The sequence below is a fragment of the Petaurus breviceps genome, unplaced genomic scaffold (assembly GCF_028583685.1).
Source record: "Petaurus breviceps papuanus isolate PSGF00001 unplaced genomic scaffold, PetGlider_PUasm1.0 90683, whole genome shotgun sequence".
In the NCBI taxonomy this organism is placed as follows: Eukaryota; Metazoa; Chordata; class Mammalia; order Diprotodontia; family Petauridae; genus Petaurus; species Petaurus breviceps.
In genome coordinates, this window is record NW_027187308.1 from 7,795,093 (window position 1) to 7,806,642 (window position 11,550).

General features: G+C 37.6%; 3 protein-coding genes across 5 annotated transcripts in view; 1 reads left to right on the forward strand and 2 right to left on the reverse strand.

The window, feature by feature from the left end:
• The window catches only part of TBC1D23 (TBC1 domain family member 23), a 377,925-nt gene extending 369,914 nt beyond the window's left edge, over nt 1–8,011 (reverse strand). For both annotated transcript variants that reach the window (XM_069065355.1, XM_069065354.1), the window contains exon 1: nt 8,008–8,011. The gene's annotated coding sequence lies outside the window, so the exon portion shown is untranslated. The remainder of the gene's footprint in view (nt 1–8,007) is intronic.
• CMSS1 (cms1 ribosomal small subunit homolog) overlaps nt 1–11,550 on the reverse strand; it is a 442,802-nt gene that overhangs the window by 182,523 nt on the left and 248,729 nt on the right. Inside the window, exon 1 of one of the 2 annotated variants that reach the window (XM_069065359.1) lies at nt 3,327–3,350. The exons of the other annotated variant lie outside the window; for it this stretch is intronic. The gene's annotated coding sequence lies outside the window, so the exon portion shown is untranslated. Of the gene's footprint in view, nt 1–3,326; nt 3,351–11,550 lie in introns of those variants that run through there. 2 annotated transcript variants of the gene reach the window in all.
• Nucleotides 1–11,550, forward strand: part of LOC138144043 (filamin A-interacting protein 1-like) — a 269,301-nt gene that overhangs the window by 116,707 nt on the left and 141,044 nt on the right. The window lies entirely within an intron of this gene.

Below are 11,550 nucleotides of genomic sequence, written 5' to 3' on the forward strand. Positions count from 1 at the left end.
GAGAGAGAGAGAGAGAGACAGAGAGAGACAGAGAGAGACAGAGGGTCTCAGAGCCAGAAAGGCTTGGGGTCCAATTCAGTCTCTGACATATTCTGGCTGCATCCAATCCCTTGATGTCTCAGGGCTCCAAGGTGACTGACTCTCTTAGATATATTGATGAATAGATGCCTACCTGTATTTGTAGAAAGCATTTTGTAACTAGGTCCCTACAATGACAAAATCATGGGTCTAAACCAAAATAAGATGTGAATCAGTCTAGATACCATATACATCTGCCACAGAATATGCAAGATTGGGAAGACACATGTGTAATGGAAAGGACAATGAATTAAGAGTCAGCAGTCCTGTGTTCAAATGTCAGCTCCTACACTTACTAGCAATATGAATATCTTGATTTTGATTTTTTAAAATAAAATGAAGAAAACATCTGTGTTTCCTTCCTTATATGATTATGAGGAAAGACTCTATAAACCTTAAGGTACTACATAAATGTAAATTATTATTAGTTGTTTATTGTAAGAGTGAATATTTTCTATTCTGAGTACCTCAACATGTCAAGGATCTGTAATTTTGTTGGTATTCGAACTCCTTCCTCTGAAGCAGATGACAACTAATCTATATCTTCTTATCAGAGAATCACTTGAGGCTTAGGAAGGTTAACCAATTGGCCCATGGTAGCAGAACTAGCAACTGCTAGAGGCAAGATGTGAATCCTGTATCCTCCTGGTTCAATATTCTATCCACTATACTAGGGCTGTTCTTTAATTGAAAAACTATGTTAAAAAATGTTATAAATGGTTAAAGAATTATTAAGAAATTGTGACTCAAAATATCAAATAGCTGCCAACATGGGACATGTTCATAAAACTGACAAAATGCATCCAGAGCAGGAGTTCTCCTCTCCCCACCTTTTCTGTCATGCAACTCTTTGAAAATCTGGAGAAACCAGTGGATCCCGAAGGATGAACAATAAATGTACAAAATAAAATACGTAGGATTACAAGGGAAATGTATTATTTCTAAATACAGTTGTTGAAATACGTTTTTTTTTAAAGTTCATGGGTTAAGAATCTTCATTTTAGAAGTCCAGATTTTCATGAAACAGTGGAAAACCACAGTTACAAGGACTTATTTTGTTGTTTGCTTCATCGTTTTCGATTTTATGTTAACTACATACATCAACAGGATCAAAGGATTTGGAGATGGAAGGGACCTTGTAAGTCATTTAGTTTTGCCCTCTCATTTAATATGAGTAAAAAGGCTAAGAGTTTTATTAGTGGTCACATGTGTAGTAATAGCAGGGTCAGGACTTGAATCCAGGCCCTTTAATCCAGAATCAAGTTTTCTTTTATTGTACCTGGCTGCCTTTTAACTCTCCCTATTAGATGGCTAACTCACTGAGGTGAAGGACTGTGTTATATTCATTATAGCATCTTCCTCAATGCCCAGGGTTTATTGCACGCAGAAAGTAGTTAATACATGATCTAGGTATAAAGGTTGATACTGTAAGCAATTTCAGAAAGCAAGGAATAGTTTACCTGTCAGATTTGTGGAGACAGAAAGACTTTATGACCAAACAAGAATTAGATAGCATTATAAAATGCAAAATGGATAATTTTGATTACATTAAATTGAAAAGCTTCTGTACAAACAAAGCCAATGTAACCAAGATTAAGAGGGAGGTGGGTAATTGGGAAAGAATTTTTACAACCTATGTCTCTGATAAAGGACTCATTTCTAAACTACACAGAGAATTGAGTCAAATCTATAAGAATACAAGTCATTCCCCAATTGATAAATGGTCAAAGCATATGAAAAGGTAGTTTTCAGAGAAAGAAATTAAAGATATCTATAAGTATATGAAGAAATGCTCTCAATCACTATTGATTAGAGAAATGCAAATCAAATCAACTCTGAGGTACCACATCTCACCAGTCAGATTGGCTAAGATGACAAAACAGGAAAATGACAAATGCTGGAGAGGATGTGGGCAAATTGTAACACTAATGCATTGCTGGTGGAGTTGTGAACTGATCCAAGCTTTCTGGAGAGCAATCTGGAATTATGCATAAAGGGTTATAAATAATTTCCTACCCTTTGACCCAGCAATACCACTTCTAGGGTTGTATTCCAAAGAGATCATAGAAGTGGGAGGAAGACCCATATGTACAAAAATATTTGTAGCAGTTCTTTTTGTGGTGCCAAAGAATTGGAAATTAAGGGGGTGCCCATCAATTGGGGAATGGCTGAACAAGTTGTGGCATATGCATATAATGGAATACTGTTGTGCTATAAGAAACGAGGAGCAGATGGAGAGGCTTTACTTTTTTATATTTACCTGGAGAGGCTTATATGAACTGATGCTAAGTGAGAAGAGTAGAGTCAGGAAAAATTTGTACACAATTACAGACATAATGTATGTGTGACAACCAACTTTGATAGATTGGACTCTTCTCAGCAATGCAGGGTTATAAGTCAACCCCAAAAGACTCATGACGGAGAGAGATGTTTACATCCAGAGAAAGAACTAGAAAGAACTCAGTTTGAATCCAGATTGAAGCAAACTACCTGATCTTTTTCTTGTTTGGTTTTGTTTCGTCTTTACCATTTTTCATTCCATGTGATACAATGATTCTTTATAACCTGCCTAATGTCTAATGTGGAAGATTTTGCAGATCCTATACTTGTTTGTATGCTGTCATGGTGGGGCTGGAGAGGGAGGGAGAGAAAATTTGAAACTCAAGGAATTGTGGAATTGAATCTTGTAAAATAAAAGTAAACAAACAAATTAATAAAGACCAAAAAAAAAAGTAAAATGCTATAAATAATTTAAAAAATAAATGCTATAAATAAATAATAAGTAATAAAATAAATTGATTGAATAAACAACAGTGTAGGTTTAAAATATAGTTCTGCCGAAATATAATGCCTGTTTCATTTTGTGAAACTTTAAAAAGAAAACAACTTTAAGAAATGTTTAAAAAATTATGCTTTACAAACTTTCAGCATAACTAGATTATGCTTTCATCTTGTATGTTCCCCTTTCTCCCTGACTGCCTTTTTTGGCCCACTAGGGTAAGAGGACTTCTGAGATCAATTCTGTGGGAAAACACTGCTTGAGAAATTGCTAAGACAAAAGTTTACGGTATTTTATAAAAATAGCAGTACTTTACCAAATGGAAAATTCCTTCAGATTCAGAGCTATTCCAATCAAGTTGCCTTACCTAGAAACAAAGAGAAAGGAAAGAAAAAAACACAGTGAGAACCAAAATACAGGCTTATACCTCCAGAATACTAAAGACTCCAAAACAACATTGCACAGGTACCTTAACAACTGGAAGACAATCCAAAACAAACAGAAGCTTTACCAGTGGAGGAAACGGTAATTTCTATAGAAACAGTCATTAATGCTAGAAAGGAAACTGCAAGCATTGAGCAAACAAGGGAGAAAGGAAATCGTGTCTGATTCCAAATCACTTGGCTCACATATACAATCAGGGTACTAGTCTGTAAAATGCTGCTGTGTTTTGGGGCAGATAAAATGCGCTGTGGCATAGTATCTATGACACATATACACCTATGACACCTACCTCTGACACATATTGCTTGTGTATGGTCCAGACCAAAAATATTTAAAAAAAAATAGCATAGCTAAAAAAGGCTACTCTGTGGTAGTGTATGAGATACTCCATTCCCATGACCTTTGGTTACTATCCTAAGAAGAGACTGCAAACTACTAAAACTCTCAAATATCCATGTTTTCTTGTAGCTAAAGAAAAAAAGGATCTACTGTATTAAGAACTACTGTAATTTCCTCTGTTGGTTTTCTTTTTCCCTTGCCACTCAAATGTTTTCCTTGTTTGCTTTATATTAAAAAAAATCCCCCCCCCCCAAAGTGATTACTGATGGCCATGAAAGGTGCCAGATTAACAACCTCGGGAAATTAAGAATGTTTTCTATCCAGAGAAAAGGCACAGTATGGCAGGGGTGATGAAAGTTTCTCACATTGCTTTTGCTTGTATATTTTAGCTCTGACCCTGCTGTAATCTGCCTCCTGTTTCTGTGGCCCATTAATGTCCCTTGCCAACTTGACAATGGGGCAGGCAAGTCTTCTTCCTGTATTTAATTCTGTTATTGTTACTAGTGGTTCTGTGAACTTAGTGCAATCACTGAGAATATGCCCATTTGAAAAAATTTATTAGCCACCATTTTATTCTAGGATAACAGAACTCAGAACTGGATCAATCAGTCAAATCCTTTGAACAGAGGTGAATGCAAACAGAATTCATTTCATTTGAGCAATCATAGTCATTATGATTCATTATTCAAGAAATGTTCATTCAAATATAGGGAGTGTCTCCAGGTTTCTTTTTTAAAAAAATTCTTTCCCATTGTTCTACTTATGTTAATCTTTGGTCATTTCATGGCCAGTCTACACCTTTAGTATAGTGCAGGTAGGAGCAATAAATTCCAAGTTAGGCAATTCTCCTACTATAATAAAATTTAGTGAATATGGAGGTTCAAAGTATTAGTTATATATGAAATTTAGGGATTAGTGGTGGCATTAAGTATTGTGGTAGTGATTACCATTAACACTGGCTCTAATGCCTAACTAGAGAAATCTTGATTTCAGCCTGTACTTTTTCCACCAAATATTTAATGAGTGAGCACCTGCAAGGTGTCTGGTCCAGAGCTAGGTGTCAGTGGGAGAAAGATGTGGGAGATTTCAAAGACAATTCAAATCTTCAAAGAGATTACAATCTAACTGGGTAAAGAAGATCAACAAAGAAAGAATTTGAAGTAATGAAATGTTAATAGAATAGTAGTGAGCATACTTATTATTATAGATGGTAGTTGGAAGGACAGGACAAAGTAAGTAACGCTACTTTCCCCAGTTGTCCAATGATATTTATATATACATGTGTGTATGCATGCATGTATATGTGTGTATATATGTACATATATGTGCATACAAATGGAGAGAGAGAGGGGAATGAGCGAGAGAGAGAGAGAGAGAGAGAGAGAGAGAGAGAGAGAGAGAGAGAGAGAGAGAGAGAGAGAGAGCGAGAGAGAGAGCACGCTAGTATTTTTTGGTAATTTCTGAGTCAAAGAATTATAGGCTAAGAGATGCAAAGTATCAATGACCATAGTAAACCCAATGTAAAAATTATGTAAAAGGTACCCCAGTCACAACTTATATAGAAAGAAATCATGGAAATACATTTTTTGGGGAGATCTATGAGTTGTTTTTTTCTTCTTTGCTATGCTTAGCTTTTATCAGATGAGTCCTTATGGCTCTAAAGCTTTTGGCAATGGCCCAAGAACACTTCGTTGTTGGCAAGAGACCTAATTGGGAACGAGGGGTGGAGCAGTTACCTTAATCATCAAGAATTTCAAAGAAATGGAAAGGACTTCTCTTTTCTCTCAGAAGAGTCTTTTAGAAAATGACTCCTGGATTATAGTTTTATACCCTCAGCGTTAGAAAAGACATCATCATCTATGGCAGCAACAGCATATTGCAATTACATTAGTTGGTACATAAGAGAGATGGAAAATGTTATCCCAGTTTTGGAGATGGGGGCAGAGACACCCTCAGAGAACTGAGGAAAGGTGGGAAGGTGGAAATTAAATCCTACTCTCTGAATTACAAGGGACCAGCACAAAACCTTGCCATGTTACAAAAACCTTTAAAAAAGACTGTGTTGGTACATCTTTCTAAAATGATGATAACAAATAGATACCTATTATTTCATTTGGGTTTCAACCTAACAACCCTATAAGATGGGAAATGCAGGTATTAATTACTGTCTCCAACTTTTTTTTGGTCCCGACTATGATTTTATGGCATAAGGAGTTCCCAGTGAGGAAACTACTGTTTTGCAAATATGTTGTTTCGTTATAGCCTCAGAGTTGCCTGGGAGGTAGTAGGGGGACTAAGAGGTGATGTCACTTGCCTAGCATTACACAACCAGTAAGGGCAGCTAGGTGGAAAAATGGGTAGAGCTCTGGGACTATAGAGTCAGGAAGACTCCTCTTACTGAGTTCAAATCTGGCCTCATACTATTACTAGCTGTGTGACTCTGGGCAAATCACCTAATTCTGCCTCAGTTTCTCATCTGGAAAATGAGCAGGAGAAGGAAATGGCAAACCACTCCAGTGTCGTTGCCAGAAAACCCCAAATGTTATCATGAAGAGTTGGACAGAACTGAAAACGACTCAACAGCAATATGTGTGGGGTAGGACTTGTCCTGATTCTGACTTGACCATCGACCTGACTTTGACCAGCCACACTGCTACCTCTCACCCCCATTTTACAGATTAGGAAACTGGAACAAAGAAAAGTTAGGTCACCTGCCTATTGTAAAGTCAGTGTCAAAGGCAGGATGTGAACCCAGTTTTTCCTCACTCCAAGTATGGCACTTTACCATGTACTCATTCCAGGTGAGGTCTGATCAAAGTCAAAGAAGCAATTCACATTTTTGTTTTCTTTCAAACACCTCACTTTTCATCGAGAAAGGCATATCATGATTTGCCTTTTTTTTTTTTAAACACACTGTCAAAAACCAGAAGCAAGGTAAAATCATGAAATTCTCTGGAAATGCCTGATTAAGGAGGTTCTGCTGCATCTCTGGGACTATCACATAATATAGATTTCTCCAGGATGTGACCAGTGGGTTCTTTTTGGCCCATTAGGATCCTAAGATTTAGGGCTAGAAAGGGCCTTAGGCATGAATTCATCCAGCCTGTGGAGCTCCAGAGAGGAAAAATGACTTGCCTATACAGGTAGGTAAGTGACAGACCTAAGATCTGATTCCTGACCTTTCAACTCTATGTCCAAGGCTTTCTTTCCCAGTCTTAGAAAAGCAAATGCAGTTTGTCTGCTTGGTAAATTCCAGAATTTTATTTCATTCCAGATAGAATGGCAGCTTAAGGAGATGGTAAGATCAAATGCCAAAGGAATTTTATGTGGCCTGTTGGAAAGCAGACTATACCAGGAGACAGGAAACTCACCCTGGTTAGCTGTGTGACTTTGGACAAGTTAACATCTCTCTAGAGAGGGGGTGGGGAATCTGCAGCTTCAAGACCATATGCAGTGATCTTGATCCTCAAGTGCGGCCCTTTGATTGAACCCAAACTTCACAGAAGGAATCCTAAGATTCCCTCAGTTCCCTACCCCCACCTAAAGTCTCAATTTCCTCATCCCGTCATATGGGATAGGATTAAGATGGTGGCTCAGATTCTTCCTCCAGTTCTAACATTCAATGAGTTTCAAATATAAAGCATACATGTTCTGGGCCTCAAGTGACAATCCTCTTTGGTGATCTAGAAGAAATACTAAAATATAGCAAAAACTCTCTATGGAGCAGAAAATTACAGGTGATTGCTTCTTTTCTTTCCATTTCAAATATCTGCCAACAGAATCACTAATGCCAAGGACATGAGAAATATAGAAAGCCAGGGAAAACTGCAGGCCACAAGATGGTGTAAACTTCACATGGAAAACACCAGTTAAGGAGCTAGGAAAACTCACAAAAACAGAAACATTTCTCATAAGTTTTGGACAAATTATAGATGAAGGCAAAAATCAAGTACTGGCTTTTAACAGAGTAAGCTTTTTTAATTTTTTTGTAATACACTGTCAGGTACAAGTCAGCTATAAATATTGATGACACCAAACATTTTATAAGAGAAAAAAGGGATTAACTTGAATATTAATTTGTTTATCAAAAGTTTAGTAATCAAAATATTTAAGATCATGTGCTATTGTTGTTTTCAGTGGTTTCACATCTGAGCCTTCATGACTCCCATTTGGGGTTTTCTTGGCAAAGATGCTGGAGTGGTTTGCCAGTTCCTTCTCCAGCTCATCTGACAGATGAAGAAACTTAAGGCAAACCGGTTAAGTGACTTACCCAGAGTCACACAGCTAGGAAGTGTCTGAGGTCACATTTGATCTCAGACCTTCCTGACTCCAAGCCCAGTGCGTTATCTACTAGGCCACTCAGTTGGCCCCATGTACTATCACTCAATCCATTTTGGACTATTGTTTACTTTGGTTGACTACCTATAATTGTGTGAATATCTGATCCAAAGCAGTGTTAGCAGCATCTGTTCAGAGTTTTAGTTTCTTAATTGAGGTAGCAAATGCCAGAAGTTTCTAAGCAGAGTGTAACAATAATCTGAGAATAATGACAGTCTTGAGGAAAAACACAGGTTGAACTAACATGATTGTCATCATTTCCAGGATGAAAGTTGATCACTTTTTCAGATTTGAAATTTTATGATCCATATTAGTCTAGCTGAGGTCAGAACCTATTTAGGGACTTTAATTCAGAAAGAAGTGATTATCTTCAACGTGCTGCTTTTAAGAAGGAAGGCTTCAGTAGAGAAGAAATCTTAAGTTTTGGCTCTGTTTGGAAATTTATAATTTAGTTGGAAAGCAAAGCTTATGGGATATCATTAAAGGATTATAACACAGAATATAATTAAGAGAAAAAATGTACAATACTGATAATAAATACTCTGAGAAGTGATAAAATTTTGGGAAAGAGCTGGGAGAATGTTCTTGGAGAAGGTGGGGTTTGAGCAAGTTACACAGCTATGACTCAACCACTTTCTCTCTGTCCCCATGAATGTAAGGTTTATTACATAATATATCTATAGTTATCTGAATTCTAGATTCACAAGTTCTAAGACTTCATTTTGCAGTTGTTGTCCTTTATTCTCAAAGAGGACCAATGATGAGGGTGATGTCCTAACTTGTGCATGACTGGATTTAAGTGAGGCAGTTACGCCAAGTCATCAGCCTGGCTCTCTCCTCCAGAATTATTAGAGTCAAGTGGCAAGACAAAAGTCAAGACATGCGGTGTTGGTCCAGGATACAGAGAGTGGCCTTGGCCTTTCTAAATTAAAATTAATTAAATTAAGTGGAAAATTAATCAAATTAAAATTAATTAGCATTTCCCAGGTCTCAGTTTATTTTCAATCACTTTTCTCTTTTCATTGGTAAACAAACCCAGTTTTAGCATCTATCCAATGACTTTTCCCTTTTTTGATAAATGATTTTCTATTTCCATCATGCTGGCAATTAAGCCCAACGTTAAAAAGCCAAGAGTGAGAGCAAGGACGATTTGGAGAAGGGGACTGTCGCCAGGGATTTTTGGCATTTTGGCAGTAACTAGGTAATTAAGCTTGAAAGCCAAGGCGGTATGTAAATCTAATTCTGAAGTGGATGATGAAGAACAGAAATAATCAAAAAGATCACGAGGCAAGCAAACTTAGAATGTTTTGGGAGGAGGAAGCTGACAGTAGTGGAGACTATTAGAATTAAGCTGGGAGTGCCCTAAGGGTCAAACCATAAGCACATCATAGTTGTCAAAAGTTTTTTTTTTGTACAAGCCTTTACTATTACCCTCTGCTGTGGTTTGCTCATACATGTTTAACAACTGGCTCTCTGAAAAACTGTATACCCTTTAAAGTTCAATCTGCATTATTAATATTTTCTTCATTACTTTCTTAAGTTTAGTGGTCTGATCTTGAGGCAAGACACAGGACCTGCAGTTGAGAAGACCCGAGTCCAAATCCAGCCCTGGGCTGGGCACTTAACTTCTGTTTGTCTTAATTTCCTCACCTGTAAAATGGGGGTAATAATAGCACCTATCTTCCCAGAGTTGTTGCAAGGATCCAATGAGATAATATTTGCAAAATGCTTACCACAAGGTCTGCCACATTGTAGGCACTTTATGAAATTATTATTATTATGACTAGTAATAATCTTGAGACAATTTCTCTGAGCCTCTTGGTGATGACAATACTTACAAATACACGGGGTTGTTTTATGGAAAGCATCCAGTCAACTTTAAATCACTATGTAAATGTGAGTTTGTCATTTTAGCTTTATTTCTACCCCTATGTGTCTAAATCATAAGTGCCACTGTAACTACTATTGAACCCATAGTTTTGGAGGGTTTTTTTGCATTTTTTTTTGGAGGGGGGAAGGCAGGGCAATTGGGGTTAAGTGACTTGCCCAAGGTCACACGGCTAGTTTTTGTGTTAAGTGCCTGAGGCTGCATTTGAACTCGGGTCCTCTTGACTCCAGGACTGGTGCTCTATTCACTGTGCCACTTAGCTGCCCCACGTATGCAGTTTTAAAAAATTTATTTTAACACTCTTAGAGCCTGAGGTGGCCACAGTGGACAATAGCAAAATTTTTATAAATGGAGCAGCTCTATCTCTATCACACTGATAATCTGACCCACTCATATTTCATAGTCTGGTTGGTCCCCAAGCTCTCCCTGAAAAAGTATAACACGTAAGACTTTGCTACAGCTACAGTGTCCCCAGAGGAAAATGTAAAAGCCAAATGAATTAACATGGGAAGCCACATTAGCAGGCTCAGGAGGGAGGCACTGGGGAAGCAGAGGAGGCAGAGGACGTGGGGACTGATTCTTGGAGCCATCCTGGACGGGTCCCCCTCATGCACCTCATATAACCAGGTTATGTAACTAACTATAACAAAATTGCCAATCTTGCAGTTCCTACCTCCACACCTCGACAATCTGTGTCCTTCTCCACTCACACAGCCTTTGCACTGCTTCAACTGGTCCTCCGTACTTGTCATGCTGACGACTATAAAAGGCTCCTTATTGGTTTCCAGGCCTTAAGTTTCTCCCCTCTCCAACCCATTCATCACCCAGCCATCAAACAGATTTTCCCAAGTTGCAAACCTCATCATATCACTCTCCTATTCAAATTCTAGTTGCTCTTAATGACCTCATGTATCAAATATAAATTCCCATTTGACCCTTCACAACTTGGCCAGAAGCAACCTTGATTTCAAGATCTGTTGCATATGACATCATTCCCTCTGTGCAGGTTGTTGTACACCCAGACTGACCTTCCTGTTCCTCACACATGGTACCCCATCTCCCATCTCTGGGCTGTTGCTCTACCTGACCCCACGCCTGGAATTCATTCCCTCCTGACCTCCTTATCTCCAATTCTTCACTTCCTTTAAAGCTCAGCTCAGGTGCTTTCCCAGGAGGTGTTTGCTAATACCAGCAACCGTTATTGACTCCACCCCAAATCATTGTGGATATGTGTCTGTGCAAATATAATTATGCATGTATACACACGTGTATATATGTATGTGGGGATATATATACACATGTGTATATAAAACACACATTATGCACCCACATACACATATACTTATAATACATATATACTTATACATACATATGTTGAACACATTATATGCATGTAATACATATTTTGTACCTGCATAATATATTTATATACTGACATGTGCACATATTATTTATAATACATTATTTTGTACCTACACACACTGATACACATGTGTATAAATTATACACATATAATACATATTTTGTACCTACATAATATACTTATACACATGTGTACACATATTATATAAATATATATTTTATACCTCCTTACATACATATATGTACCTACATACATATTTCTATCTATATATCTGTATCTATCTATCTATCTATCTATCTATCTATCTATCTATCTATCTAT